The sequence below is a fragment of the Lepidochelys kempii genome, chromosome 9 (genome assembly GCF_965140285.1).
Source record: "Lepidochelys kempii isolate rLepKem1 chromosome 9, rLepKem1.hap1, whole genome shotgun sequence".
Lineage (NCBI taxonomy): Eukaryota > Metazoa > Chordata > Testudines > Cheloniidae > Lepidochelys > Lepidochelys kempii.
The window spans coordinates 99551702-99567016 of NC_136388.1; the positions used below are offsets into that span (position 1 = coordinate 99551702).

Genomic DNA, 15315 nt, shown 5'->3' on the forward strand with positions numbered 1-15315 from the left:
GGGGATCTCCGGGCGGCGGCGGCGGCGGCTCGTCCTGCGCCACCCGGGCCCAGCCCGGGCCGGGCCCCCCTGTCGCCGCCTGGGCTCCCGCGTCCCGTCCCGGCGCGGCTGGGAAAGCCCCTCTCCCACGGGCGGCGGGGGCCCTTCCTCGGCGGGGCGCGGGTGGGGGGGTGCCAGCAGCAGCGGCGGCGGAGTCCCGCGGGCTCAGGCGCGGGGGACACGGGGGGACACGGCACCCCCCAGGCTGGCAGGGGTTTCCCCTCAGACCCAGGGGTCACGGTCTGGTTCAATGGCTCTGAGCCCCGCCCGCCCGCCCGCTCCCCCCGCGCGTGTGCGCGTGGGGGGCGTGAGTGGGTTTGTTGACTCGGGCGGGCGGCGCGCGGGCGCGGTTGCCATGGCAGCGGCCGGGCCGAGGCGCAGCCGGACGCGGCGCGGCGCGGCCCGGGGGAGGCGAGCCGAGCCGAGCCGAGCCGGCGGCCGCAGGGACTCGCGGCGCTGACTAGGTAAAGGGCCGGGCCGCGCGTCTCGGGCCGCGCTGGGCGGGCGGGCGGCGTCGGGCTCTGGCGCGACGCGCCCCACCCCAGAGCTGCTCGCACGGCGCGTGGGGCGGGCTGGCGCGGGGCGCTCGCTGCGGCGGCGGCCAGTCGGGGAAGCCCTGCCTGGCTGTAAGATGGCGGCACCCAGCCTGCGCCCCTGCTAGGAGCTCCGCCGGCCCGGGTCCGCTTAGCGCCGCTTCGGCTTCTGCCCCGGCCCCCTGGCATGCTGCGCCCCCGCGCCGGCCCCTCCGCGCCCGGGTCTTGCCATCGGCGGGGACGCGCCAGGTAAGGCTGGAGCGGAGCCGCCGCGGCCGGGGTGCGCAGCCCGGCGGCCCCCGAGCGGGGCGGCCCGCGGAGCCCAGCCCGGCGGCCCGCGCGGGAGCGAGCAGCGGGCCCGGCTGCGCCCGGCCCAGGGCCCAACCTGCCCGGGGCGGCAGTGCCCGGGCGGGGAGGCGGGAGCCGAGCTCCCGGCGCGGATGCGGTCGCTGGACGGGCTCCGAGCGGGCTGTGGCCTGTGGGGGTTGGTTGTGGGGATTTTGCTGGTGGGGGAGAGCCCGGTGTCATGGCCCTGCTGTGTGAGATGTCAGCTCGGAATTGTGGGTGGGTGTGGGTGTGTGTGTGAGATGTCAGCTCGGAATTGTGTGTGTGGGTGAGTGAAAGTTGAGACTGGCATTGTTCGCGTCCCAGGCTCGTACCTTGCCTGATGCCCAGGCGGCTAGACAAGCCTGTAAACAATTGATAAAAAGTTTTGGTGGGGAAAACGCTGCTGCCGTAAAAAGGAGACCGTCGCAGTGCTTCATAGCCAGTGCCTCGCCTCTCTGTTTAAAGGCATATGGGCAGCGGGTGTTTATGATGCATTACGCTTGGTCAGTTTAGCCTCCTTGTCCCTTGCTTCTGTCCAGCTAAACAGTTTTGAAAAAATGCACGTGGGCCCTTCGTTATCTTGTTAACCCTGAAACAATTCAGTAGCCCTATTTTGTTTTGCATTTTCGGTTTTTTAAAAAAAACCTACGATCCAAGCTGCTGAAAGTATTTGAGACAGTAACTTCCCCTGTAAAATCTGGAGGCAAGGGAAAATGGCATTTAGTGCCGTATTTATGCACCCTTTTATTTCTGTAAAAACAGTGCAAACTGTTTGATGGACTCCTATGTTACTACAGTAAACAGAGAAGGCTAGGGAGAGATTTTTTTGGACTCCAATTAAGACATGCGCATTTGTTCATTCTGGCTACTGCACTGTAGTCTGCCTAGAAACAAAGAGCCCAAGCCCGGCTAAGTTGAAGTTGGCTCTGCGGTGTGTTGTTTGCATCGTTTGCTTGTAGGCAGAGTTAATTTAAGGAAGTGTCTAGAGCAGTTTGTTTTCTCCTGTCTGCAGGTAGAACCTCCCACGCTGGAAGGCCAGGGATACGCATTTCAGAAAGCATGCGGCCATGATAGAGATTGCAACTTCTCCCATTTTCACATTTTCGCCCTGCTGGTCTGACAGTTGTCAGTAGGTGTGCCTTCAGCCAGGGTTCCTCCTCTTTGCTGAATCACTGAGGATCTATGGCTTTATGGAGCATACACTCAAGGAAAAATATCCCCAAATAGATGTTAGAAGAAAATGTAAAAGACCTGCTAACGTTAAATAGGCTCTGGATGTAGAGTTATTTTACAGGAATGAAAGCATTTCTCTTTGCAGCAACATTAGGTGTGATGTAGTTTCGTGTTTAGAGCATTTAATGGCAAAATATGAGCTGCTGTAATGAGCATCCTCTGGCGCTGACGTAGTGAACCTGTCTCGCTCCATGAGCCTGATCCTGCATCCCTTACTCATGGGAGTAATCCGTTCTCATATAAGTAACTCCACAAAATTCAATGCAGGATCAAGACCTGCGTGTTTAAAGCTTTGAGTAAATGTGCAGCACCATATGCATGACGGATAGTAGTAATAACACTGATGTGTGTTTTGTGTTGACTAGCATTTGAATGGCCAAGAGTCATGACTCATGGATTCGCCTAAATCGGTCAGTTAAATTGGTTTGATGACATTGTTACAGGAAATTATTTTTGACTACAAGAAAATACTTTCTGGTGTCTGATACTGAATTGTTCTTAATCATTCTTTATGGCTTTCTCCTATCGACACAGAGGGTTGGACATGAATAGCATGTGATGGGATCAGAAACTTTGGGACAAGATTAAATTACAGCACTTGTTGGACATGTCATGTGATCCTGTAATTAGAGTGAGGGAATAGTCTATGCTGTGTTAAAGCTATCAAGTGTCAGACAGAGTTGGAGCAGCCTAAATCAAGTCTGGTTCTGCTGGGATTATTCAGTGGCAGAGGCGATGCAGTTAAATTTCCACAAAGCAGCTTCCCTGAGGTTGAAGAGATGGGGTTTTCCACCCTTTGAATACTCACTGTTGGTATCCTACCAATTTAAGGTAGTACACGTCTTCCCACTGTGGAGTTTGGATGGTTCTTTAAATGACACAGTGCAGTTCTGAGAGCTGCTGGCTTGGTTACAAATGGGGGTTCAAATCCTACTCACGCAAACCCTCAGGAAAGGGCTTTGGGCCTGATTCTGCAGTCGTTGCATAGGGACCCACTTCTGCAATGTTTGCTCGTTTGAAGAGCATAAAAACTGCATGATGCTGTCTCCAAACTTGTCTCCTTGTCCAATGGGATGGGAATTAGTTTGCCAAGAAAGAAACCTATGGACAGATGGAGCTTGTTTAGTAGTCTAAGCTTCAGGAATCCTGGAGTCGCAGGCATCCACACTCATAGGTGTCAGACCTTTAGCTGGCTTCCTGTCTGTTGGGTAAAAGTCCATGTGGTCTAGCATGTTGGCGTGTGTTTGCTGTATGATTACATTGCTCTGTTGTAGGAACCATAGCATTATTACACACACACACACACAATTTGAAAATGCTTTGCAAAGCTATTATGGCACGAGCCATTTTACAAGTGCTAATTTCCCGTGCGTGCTCTCTCGCTCTTTCTCTTTTAAAATGAAGCCATTTTAAATTTGTGATGGTCCAATAGATGATGAATAGCTTCAGAGCTACTTAAGCAACAGATTCTTTCTGCCTGTTTTAATTATTGTAGGGTGCACATCTATTAAATCCTGCTACTGACTTCAAAGCCCCTCAGAACATTTTAAGCAGGACCCTAAACAGATCTGAAAGTCAAGGAGGAGGATGCTAGGTATTTATTTGTTCCTCCCCTCTGTGCTTCCTGGAGTAGTAATACCAGTGAAGGGCAATGAATACAGAGCTACCAGGTGGTTCCCTGCGTCCATCCTACCTCTTTCCCTTCCTCCGAGCACTGCTTTAGAAAGCCGTGAGGTGGGGTTACTATCACAAAATGGCATTGTGAGGTTCCAGTTTCATTATTTCTCTGATCAGTTTTTCTTCGTTTACAAGTCACAGGATGATTTTCTAGGCCCCAGTCTGTCAAACTCATACGGGGATCTGAAAATCAGGCTGCTTTCCCCCGCTGCTTTTTTCACCAGTAATAATGATTCCGATGTCAGAATTTGGCTCACAACATGGCTCATGATGCCCAAGGCAGAATAAGAATCCACCTCACTCTCCTCTAGCTCTAGCAGTAGTAAAAATTATCTTTAGCAGTGGGGCAAACACTTGTGTGACACTCACACACATGGAGCAGATGCTGTCTTCACACGATCACTTTTCTGACCATAACCACACTCGTAGTCACATGTGGAAACTGAATGGAGTGTTAGGAATCCTGCACTAGCCACTGAAATGGCAGTTGTGTGCTTGAAGGCAGCGTTTGAATACATTTGCATTGACAAAGGTATAGGTATGAACAGAGGCTCTATTACAGCACTCTGAAAACCAAGTCCAGACAGAACAGAGGAGAGCTGCCGCATCACACCGGTCCAGCGTGCCATCTCCCCAGATCCAACCCTCCAGCCCCCTTAATCACAAAATGTGTTCTAGCAAAACATTAGAAAATTTGCAAACATGCTCTAAGCATTTGCCTGAACAAGAAAATAAGCCTAGAAGGGGGCAAGTATCCTGTTTGTTGTAGAATGTTTTTGTCTTTACTCATGCAGAAGCTCAAGAGTACAAATCTCTTTTGATTTGCCCACGTGCTTTCCATAAGTAAAATTTCAGTGAGAAAATTCTATAATGCTTTGGTGGTAATTCTCTCTTACCTGGCAGGTAAACAAATACCTCATGCGTATTTTCTCTCTTTTTAATAAACATGCTGTAGACCGCCAGCCAAGGCACACATTGGTCTCTTAGCCCTCTTGCCAACGTAGCCCCTGAATCAGGGTCTAGCTTAAGCACACACTCAGGGTCCCTTGCTTCAGTGGGATTTGAGCACATGCTCAAGGTGCTTTCCTGAATTAGTATCTAATTTGCATCAGATACAGTGCGGCAGTGTAGTGGTTGTTTGTTTAAAAGGTACATGCGCTTCCATTTTTCTGGGTAGACTCCCGTAAAGGGCTGTGGTTTTACACTCAGAAGGGATGTTATATTCCCAGATTAGAACTAGTATCTTCAAATATTTTCTTGCCCCAGCTTGATGTGAAGGACATACCACGGGACTGATTCTTCCTCCCTCACTTTGAGTAGTATCCTGTGATTAGCGCCATCGATTTAAATTGGACGTCTCACCGAGTAAGGTTCCACTCAGCCGGGGTAAGGGTAGCAGAATCTGACTGTGTGCTTTTCAAAGAGCACATATAGCGATATGCAATGGAAAAACTGTAGTCTTTAGGGGATGGTATTTTATGTCTAAGGGCTTCTGAACGCATAAAATCAGGGAGAATGCGCCTGTGTAATCCGATCTGTTCTTGAAAGACTTGCAGAGGGCTGCATGCTGCAGACATAAGCTGTGTCAATAAGAACTCTATTCACTCTCTGAAAACAGCCTCGTGATCCAGGTTTGATTGGCAGCCTTCCTAAGGGAGGGCCCTTTTTTGAGCAAGAGCTTGGATTTTGGCGGCACTTCTGACTGACTCGACTGCCTTTTCTACCTCCCATTTATTGTTCTTTCCTCGGTGCGATAAACTTGGATTTCAGATCTGGAGGCTTCTTGGGGGAGCAGTGGGAATTTCATGCAAGGATAACATGAGTGCAAAGAAGGTTTCCTTTCTCACAATGCAGCTCCTCAGCCAAAGCAGCTTGTAGGAAAGAGAAGGTGACAGATTTAGAAGAATATGAGGTAGGAGTTGAAATTGCCATGTGTGAGAGAGAACATTCATGTGTGCTACTCAGGGTGCTTTAATTACTGTATAAAGCACATGCCCTTACGAAAGTCAGATATTTTATTGTGCAGAATATATATTCATATGCCCTTATGCACATTCTGGATGGCTTTATACAAGCTAGTGAGACACCCAGAAGAGGATTCGGAGTGTAAGGTGAGATTCTGCTCTCACCATAAATTTGGCACAACTCTATTGGCATTACAATACCAGAATCTGGCTCATTAATTTATTTTTTAAACTTCAGAAAACCTGGTTCTGTGGTGTTAAACATTTTACTACCTGGTGTTTAACCTTTTAAAATTTTGTAGGTTATATCTGCTTGAGCTAATAAAATAGTAGTGTAAGCCTGTACGAAAGTAGGATTTTAATTACAAGGTTGAATTAAAAGGCTTTAGTTTGGTGTGTGCGGTCTGTGTAAATTGCAGCTTTTGTTGCAATGTATGCTGCGGCTGGAACATTTGTTCTCGTGAGCATATGAAGCCAGCATATTTGGCATTCAATAAGGGTCTTTTGCAAAGGGACACTCACAACGTTGCCAACACTCCTGACTTTTGTTGAAGGTCTTGTGATCTGTTTGGTGTTTTTCTGAAAGCCCCAGGTCCTGGAGTCAAACGACTGAGTGAGAAACTCAGCTTTTGTTTAAAAAGGAAAAAGAAAAAAAGTTTCTAGCCCTTGTGTTTGCAGAGAAAAGCTTGAAAATGTGACCAGTGTAACTTAAAGCTCAAAACCAACGGCAAAGAAAAGGACCCAAAGTTATTTAAAAAAACCTCATGATTTTTAAGCCAACTTCATGACTAGTTGAGGCCTAACTCATGATTTTAAATGCTTGGGGTTGGCAGGGCTCAAATATGCCCATATTGAGTCAATGGGTAGATCCTGTAAATCTGTGTAGCTGTATGGAAGCTAGTCGAGTTCTGTCAGTTTGCACCAGCTGAGAATCTGGCCCTGTGAGATTTGCACTGTTCTTTCCGAAGAATTTAGCCTCACAGTTTGTTTGCCTGTTTCTCTCCAGGGGTTTTTATTTATTAACCATCCAACCCTGCTCTTATGGACATCAGTATCCAATTCCTATCCATGTCAGTGGGAGCAGGATTGGGCCCTAAGAAAACAGTGTGCAAAACAGTCGGGGCAGTCATGAACTGTGACAAGCAATGACAGGAAATGCTGGTTTCTCTGCTCTGGCTCATAACTCGGTGAGGCCGCAGCTGGGTAATTTGTTTTTACTTCCTGTTCCAAATCTGTTTGGGTCAAAAGCAGCAGTGTTTTTCCATATAAAGATGTTTGGCTTTATTCTGCAAGGCAGCAATAAATCTGACACCAAGTACAACATGTTTCTTGCATTTCAGAGTCTCTGTAATGCAGCCGCTGACTTTAATTTGGACGGTGAAGCCTTTATTTGTGCTTTTAGAGGGCCAGGGCTGCACTAGCATTTTTAAACAGCAGAAAGCTGAATATTTTTATTTAAAAGCGTTTTAAATCACAGCAGGCTGGGCTGTAGCCACAGCATGGAAAAGGGACTCAGGAAGTCTCCTTTCCATTCCTGGCTTTGCTTTGGACTCCCTGAGAGATGGTGCACAAGCCCCATGGGGATAATACTTCCTTGGTTCATGGGACTTAATTCATTAATATTTGTGAAGTGTGGACAGTGCTATCAAAGTGCAGAGGCTTATATAATAATGGACCAAAGTGTGCGGTCTCACCAAGCAAAGCTCCTGTTGGCCCATGGCTGTTTTTCTGATCAGTTGATGGATTGGTCATTAAAGTTAGTAATAAAGCTAGGAATGCTGAGAGAGAAAATTTCCAAGATTTGTTGACAAGGAAACCTCCCCAGGCAGATGGAGAACATCACGCAATAGCTCTTTTTAAATTGTCTCTCTAAAAATACGTTAAACCAAAAATTGTACAGTACCCTAACTCCCTTTGAGATTTTCCTGCAATATGCATGCTAACCAGACCGAGAACTCTCTCGACTCAGGACCTGACTGAATAATAATTGGTTTGGAGGACTTTTCTGAGGAGGCACCATCAAGAATGATAGGCCCAAAATTTAAACTGACTTGAATAGTTTTTCATGTCACACTGATCATGAAACACAAACCTTCCAAAGAGATGGTTGTGCCTTTGTTAAAATCCCAACTTCTCACCTGGGTGACCTACCTATAGTAAACCCAAGGGCTTTGGGGGTTCTGGTAAGAATTGTCAAATTTTTAAATTTAAACAAAGAAAAAAATGTAGAAATTTTGAATTTTAGCTGCAAAATATTCTTCTCATAACATATTTCATCAAAATATTTTCTTTTTTTTTAACCTTGTCCCTAAATTCTGGGTTCTTCCCATCCCCGACACAACTACAAACCAAACTGGGCTTGCCAGTCAGTGCCACTCCACAGTTCCAGATGTTAATTGTCGGATTAGTTGAGGTCAAGAACTTTGTCACACAACATCCCCATCCCACCTAAAAGCCCACTTACGGGTCCAGGCAGTCTCAGTGGCAGGCAGGGAGGCATTGGGTTGGCTTTCCTCCACCTGTCTGATACAGTCCAAAGTCTGTGCTACCAGATCCAGTTGCTATGTGCAGCTGCTGGTTGGGTCTTGTGAAGTTAGCGCCATACCATTGCTATTCCAGCCTCGTCCACTCCCACTTTCAGACTCTCCTGGTGCGGGGGAGAGGGCCCTTGAATAGAGAGCCCACTCCCAGCAGTAGAGCGCCCCCTGAAAGCTGGGCACAAAACAGATTTCCCATCCTATGAGAATTTTTGAGATTTTGAATTTTTTTCCCATCCTGAACTGGGACGAAAAGTTGAAATCTCTAAAACTTCCATGAACAAAAATCTGAAAAAAATTCAGGTTGCGTCAGTTTGAACTTCTAGTTTATTTGTGATTTTATTTATTTATTTATTTATTTAAAAATCATTAGAAATTAACTTAAATTTCAAACCAAAAAGTATTTGGACCTGAAAAATGAAACTCTTCCATTTTAAGTTTTTCCCCTAGATATTTTCCACAATGAGAAATTAATCAAAATTGATCCTTTCCCATAAACAGTTTTGGTTTTGACAAATTGGCATTTGTGATGAAAAAACATTCATTGAAAAATTCATGCCGAGCCCTACACCCGGTCTCTCAGGCAGACCTCTTGGTCCTGCCTGTGTTGAGCTTGATTCCCCGCCCCAGTCAGAGTCAGCTCCCTGTACAGTCAGGGTGGCTCAGGGCATAGCTAGTACAATTCCTGAGCCCTTCTGTGAGTACACGCACAATCACAATCTATTATCATGTATACAAGCAGAACAAGGACAAATCCCAACTAAAGCAACCTAACCCAGCATGTGGCGCTATGGGTATGCAACATTCTAACTCATGTAAATGAGGCTGGCCAAAGCAGGCTTTCCCCCTTTCCTCCTAAAGGGAGGAGAGGGACTTTCACTTGGGTGGGGAGCTGCAGTGATGCAAGACTTTACCAAGCATGATGGTTCTGCACCTGCCAGTCTTAGGAGGGAAAGAGGAGTCCCAATAAGCTCACCAAGATCCCCCACATTGCAGAGCAGAGAATTGATTATAAAGCTGCCACCCGTCATTTAAAATTTGCCCTTTGGAGTTCACGCACCCCTGTCTGATGATCTATGTGTGATAGCTGCAAACCTCCTACTGACACACATAGGCCTGTCTCATGAGACTAGTCCCATTGACGTCATATGAGTAGGGATTTGCAGGACTGGGTTCTGCAGGAGGTGGGACAGTACCACAGACACTGTGTGCAGTACTTTGGTCTCAAATGTGATGCTTAGAATGAAGAAAAGGAGGACTTGTGACACCTTAGAGACTAACCAATTTATTTGAGCATAAGCTTTCGTGAGCTACAGCTCACTTCATCGGATGCATTCATCGAATGAAGCTTCTGTTAAGTGGTACCACATCAGTTTTGTGCCATATTGTATGGTGGAAAGATACGACTGAAAAAAGGACCCTGAGATCTATTTAGAGGCACAGGACGGTCTTTGGTAGGTCTAATAGTTGACTTATTTGCTTGCTGTACACTGCCTTGTAGTCCTATTTCAACTTAAAAGCAACCAGTGTTTGCTGCTAAGGAGACACTGGGATTTGTAAACTCAGCCCAGCAACGGGATTTGTAATTGACTGTATCCTGACTTCCTACGTCAGATGGAAACAGGGCTCGATGCCATTGTAAAATACAGAAACCATTGGAATTAGAAACAGCCTCTAACTGAGGGCTCAGGTCACGCCAAAGGCCAGGTGACAAATACCCACAAATGAGGGGGACAAGCAGATTATTAATACAGGAAACCTAAATTCCTGGGGTAGTCCTCCCCTGTCCCGGTGTGTAAGTGACTGTGGATGACTGCAGTTTCTCTTTGTTTCAGATGTAATTTATTTCCAACAGTAAGTGTGAGGGGGAACCACACTTGTGCAGAACGGGGTGACTAGGGCTAGAATGTGTGTCTCTGAAAAAGAGGGACAGTTGAGAAGGAGGATCAATCTCGATTGCTCCTCTGATGTGCTGAGTGCTCTCAGTTTCCACTGACTTCAGCAAGATTTAAGGGTGCTCAGGAGCTGAAGGAATGCTCCGTGCAGGGCAGGATCAAGCTGTTGTTGACAGTGGTTCCACTTCTTGCCAGCTAGTGTTTGGGTTTTTTTAAAATTAGAAATCATAAAACAATGCCACTAGTGTAGTAACTTATTGATTAATAAGCACAATGCTTAATGTAGCTGTAAGCTGGAGCTGCAAGAAGGTCAAATACGTTTTTATTGGCAATTAATGTACGTTTGAAAGAGATGCAATGGACAGCTTAGTAACTGTGGGACTGATCCTGCATTATTGCAGACAGTCAGTCTGGTCTGAACTGGCTCCTCCGTGGCCTGCTCACAAATAATCGTCCACACAGCCCTGTGCTGTAGGCTTCCAAATGTATTTGTTTGCCTGGCCTTGCTTTGTCAATCCCTTACTGTGTAACGTGCGCACAGACGGCTCTGGCCATGTGGAGCCTCTTTGATTTCTTTAGGGTTCTGAACTGGGCCCTAAAGAATGGGGCAGCATTGCGGGATTGAGACTCTAACTTGGTATGCAGTGCTTTGCAGGTTTGCATGCAGTGCAGTCACACAGTGTAACAACTGTCCCGGCTCAGGTTCTTTGGAAAAGGAAATGAGCCTGGGAAGGTTTAGTGGGAATATTTCTGATTTTTTTCAACTGCAAACACCTGTGGTTGGTTATCTGTGTTCCTGATGTCCTTCATTTAAACACTCTGGGCTGCTCAGTCTGCAGTAGAAATGCTGGCTGGTGGGGTTACAGCTTCGATTTGGGACCTTTCTGTGATGAAATGTTAAAACTAATTTTTCTTTTAAAAAGAAAATCTGCATTTCTGGGCGTGACTTTACTGCTCTCACTGCACTCTGTGTTCACTGATGTCCGCTTTCACATCAGTAATTCCTAGGAGGGTAATGTGGAGTAGTGAGTTAATTAGGTTCTCGACTTTCACCACTAGTGCCCTGGATTTACAATCTGCTTTCAGTCACAAGTGAAATGAGTTTGTGGTCTCAGTCAAGCTGCTGTTTGACGCATGTGTATGTTACAGAATGACCACGCTTATCACATGGTGTATAGATAAAACCTGGGACTGGCTTTCACTCTGTGACAGGGGCTTTCAGTTTGTCCTGCAGTGAGTAAAGAGAGGTTGGTGGTACTGCCTCCTTTTCCGCTTGGTGGATACAAATTTTTGAGAGAACTTGTTTTTAGGAAAGTCATGTAGCAAATGCTTCTGAAGGAAAAGAGAGGACCTGGATTGACATTCAAGTGGAAACAGTTGAAATTAAAAAATTCCAGAGCGCCAAGAACAAAAGTTCCCCTGCAGTGTTTCTGATAAACAGGGTGTCATTGTGGTAGTGTCTGAGACTTAGATGATGAAACTGACAATAAATTGAAACTGGAATGGAATGCAGACACTTAATATTCTAAAGAGTAAAAGTCCATTAAATGTTAATATAAGTGTTACTAGCAGTTCCATACCGTTGATAAGGATTTCTGTTTTTAAAGTATAAACTCTTTAACTAGGTATTTTCCCTTTTTAATGTGGAACTGTATTAATGAGTCAATGTTGTTCCCATTCCCTGACCTCTCTTAGATTGTGAGCTCCCCAGAGCACACGCTGTCCTTATATTTTTAGAAAGCATCTGACAAATAAATGCTGCTATTGTAAATAAATAATAGATTAATGTAGCCTTAGTTTGCTTAGTACGGGATCAGTCCTTTCTAAGCAAACCAATCATTGAAGTGGTGGATCAGGCCCTCAGTTTGACATCAGGACATATTAGTATTTTAAGCCCATTTAAAATTGTGGTTTTTCTTGGATTTCTCCAAATGGAATCTCAGGTGAGTGATTTCAGAGAGCAAGTCTATTGAATCCGGTGAGCAAAGGGCTAGGACAGGGATTACTGCCATCTAATGTGTTTGCTGACACAGAGCAGATTTCTTTCAGAAATACCAGCTGGGAAATAAGGCTCAAACAGCCCTGGTGCAGTAATGATAGGAGGGTTGCTGGTGATTTGCTGGGAAACAGGCCAGGACTGACCTTGGGATTCTTGCTTCTTGAGAGAGCAGGAATCAGGATTCTCGCAAGTATGTGCAGCTCTAATGTGTGGAGCGGATGGACATGTTTGGGGGCAACATCAGACACCTTCATCTGGGGGCATTGTCACTATAATATTATAGCAGCTTATTTTCTGCAGTAAAGCACCCATAGTTCTTGACAGTAATTGTTTGTGTTGGTGTAGTTTATTTAGATGTATGCAGAAGATCCAGGCACCCATAAAGAGAGCTGAAAACGAAAGGGAGAATTAAAACATGAAATCTGCTTGATCATGACCCGAATCTGCTAATCACAGCCTTGCAGAAGGGAGGAGGGTGTAGGGCTGCATATTAGTCAGGGTTAGGCAGAGGGCGGGCTGTGATAATTTGCTCGGGACAACTTCTTTATGGAAGAAAACAAACATTCCCCCCCACCTCCCAGTGTTAGAGCTTATAAATCCAGACAGCCAAAGAAACTTGATTACAAATAACGACTTGGCCTTTAATAGTCACTGAGCCCCATGGTGCGTGACATTGCTGTACATGTCGCGTATAATAAAGGACACTACGTTACTTTGAGCAGGGGGTTGGACTAGATGACCTCCTGAGGTCCCTTCCAACCCTGATATTCTATGATTCTAACCCCTGATTTTGATAACCCTAATAAGGGAAACATGGCTGCAGGAGGCCCTAATTCACAAAAACACATAAGCACATGCCTAAATCCCACTGAAGTCAAGGGATTTTTGGTACATGCTTAAGTGCTTTCCTAAATCAGGGTCTTAATTTGAATGTATCTTTGTGGGTTTAGATTAGAGCTTTTTATTGAATTTCAGGTGTGATTCGGATATCTTTTATTCTTTTAACTGAAGGAATTAACTTTCCTGGTGTTCTTTAGAGCCTATTTAATTTTGACTTTGACACTGTCTGTGTTTCCGTATAAAAATTGTATCTTAATAGGATCCCTGACTAACGTCATGCCAATGGTACTCTTACATCTTAAACTTTGTGTCTTTATTAATTCCACATTGTAACAGAGAAGATGTGCCAGGCTATATAACACTATTTTGCTGATTAAAATGGTACCAGTAAGTACTTTTAACACCCCATTTGGATCAGTCCTCGGCTGGTCTGAATAGGTGGGGCCCTGTTGACTTGGTGGAACTATGTTGATTTACACCAGTTATCTTGTCTGTTAACCTTCCAAAATACCAAGCACAAGCTTACCTAAAGGATTGATTGAGTTAACACATGGAGGTCCTGAACCAAAGTGCAGTGAAGACTCTTATTTTGTTCAATGGGCGTTGGATCCTGCCTCCCCCCTCACACCCACTTTTTTTAAGGTTATGCATATTTTAAGAAAGAGCTGATCTCAAAAATATAACTGTACAACAGATACTTAAAAATTTCATCACGTGGTGCCCCTATATACAATTTACCTAGTTATGCAATTTTTAGACCCGCCCCTCCCCCCACATACATCACTACTGAAAAACTGAGAAATGCCTGGCTTATTGTGTATTAAGTTTTGCAGCTATCCTGTCTTCTCAGAACCAGAGCCAATGACATCTCACTGATTAGATAGAGATCTCATTTGTTCATTGATAATTCCACTGCTTTATTATTTATATTATTAGAGGGCCTTGGAATCCCAGTCATGGGCCAATTCCCATTCTGCTAGGCCCTGTTCAAACACAGAACAGAAAGACGGCCCCTGTCCCAAGGAGTTTACAATCTCAGTGTAAGACACAAGACAACAGATGGATACAGACAGCCAGAGGACTACAAGGAAACAATGAACAATGTTGGTCAGTGTGCTGGGCAATGGTTTATCATACTGGTGGCCCAACTGCTGTTAAAGCATTACAGCAAAAGCGAGTTTTAAGGAGGGATTTGTGGGATAATGAAGTAGCATTGCAGATGTTTGCAGGGAGCTCTTCCTGCCCATTAGGGGCAGTGAAGGTGCTTGTTTGAAAACGTAGCAAGAGGGTGATGAAGGTGGGTGCTGACATCACAATCCTAAATGAGGTTTGATAGGTGGATAGGGATAGCCCATGGAGGGCCTTGGGAGTGAAGACAAGCGGTGTGCATTTGATGTAATAGAGAAGAGGGAGCCAGGGGAGAGATGCAAATAGAGGAAAGACGCGGTGAAAGTAACGAGAGGAGTCGTGGCAACATTCTGAATGAATATTGCACTGGGCAAGGCTAGAGGAAAGGCTGTTGTAGTAATCCAGATGATGAGGCCCCATAAGGAGTTACCACAGTAGCTAGTCACACAGTCCTTTGTATTTAGGTCAGGTACTTCATTGACATCCTGGCTCCTTGTTGCAGAATGAATAACCTCTTGGTGAAGTTAAATGGATGAACTTGAGACATGTTTTCAGCTTGGGGCCAGGGCTGTGGACGGGAAACTCCTGAGATTGTTCACCATTACCTGTGTTTTGTGGCAGGAATTTACCTTATAGGCTCCCAAGCGAAAATTCTTGTTTGTTTTTTCTGTCTCCAGATGCAACAGAGAAAAAAAATATATATATATATAAGAGGGGGAGATTCTAAGAGAGCCCATAGTCAACAAACAGCGGTGTTTGTACAGTATGATCAAAAGAGAGCCTGGGAACTCTGACAGCTGGAGAAGAGAGTGAGCTTAGACAAGCCTGCGCTGGAGTTCCTGTGTGTTCTCTATGCCCTTAAGCACATGAGGATTAAGCTCGCAGTAAAAGAACAGGGTCAGGTCTAGACCAAGAAGTAGCCTGTGGAATGCAGCCAAAAGTGTAAGTAAGATTTTTTCTGTAACAGCATCCTAGATGTGACAGTTCTGTTGACTTAGCTGAAATGAAGCTGACATCTGTAAGTCAGGCATGATTGGAAGGGAAAACAGGTGGAGCATAGCTGCATAAAGTAAAGAGGAGTTAAAGGGAACTGCCAGGGGGGTGCGCGTGGTCCTGGCTTTTGCAGTTTGGCACTGGATTGGA

The 15315-nt window shown here is 45.6% G+C and overlaps 1 protein-coding gene across 9 annotated transcripts in view; it reads left to right on the forward strand.

The window, feature by feature from the left end:
• The first annotated feature begins 425 nt into the window (after positions 1-425).
• MBNL3 (muscleblind like splicing regulator 3) overlaps positions 426-15315 on the forward strand; it is a 120470-nt gene continuing 105580 nt past the window's right edge. For 5 of the 9 annotated variants that reach the window (XR_012160639.2, XM_078854283.1, XM_073358511.2 and 2 more), the window contains exon 1: positions 585-821. The gene's annotated coding sequence lies outside the window, so the exon portion shown is untranslated. Of the gene's footprint in view, positions 504-579; positions 822-1911; positions 15115-15315 lie in introns of those variants that run through there. The other 4 variants (XM_073358510.2, XM_073358509.2, XM_073358508.2 and 1 more) reach the window with 4 other exon arrangements.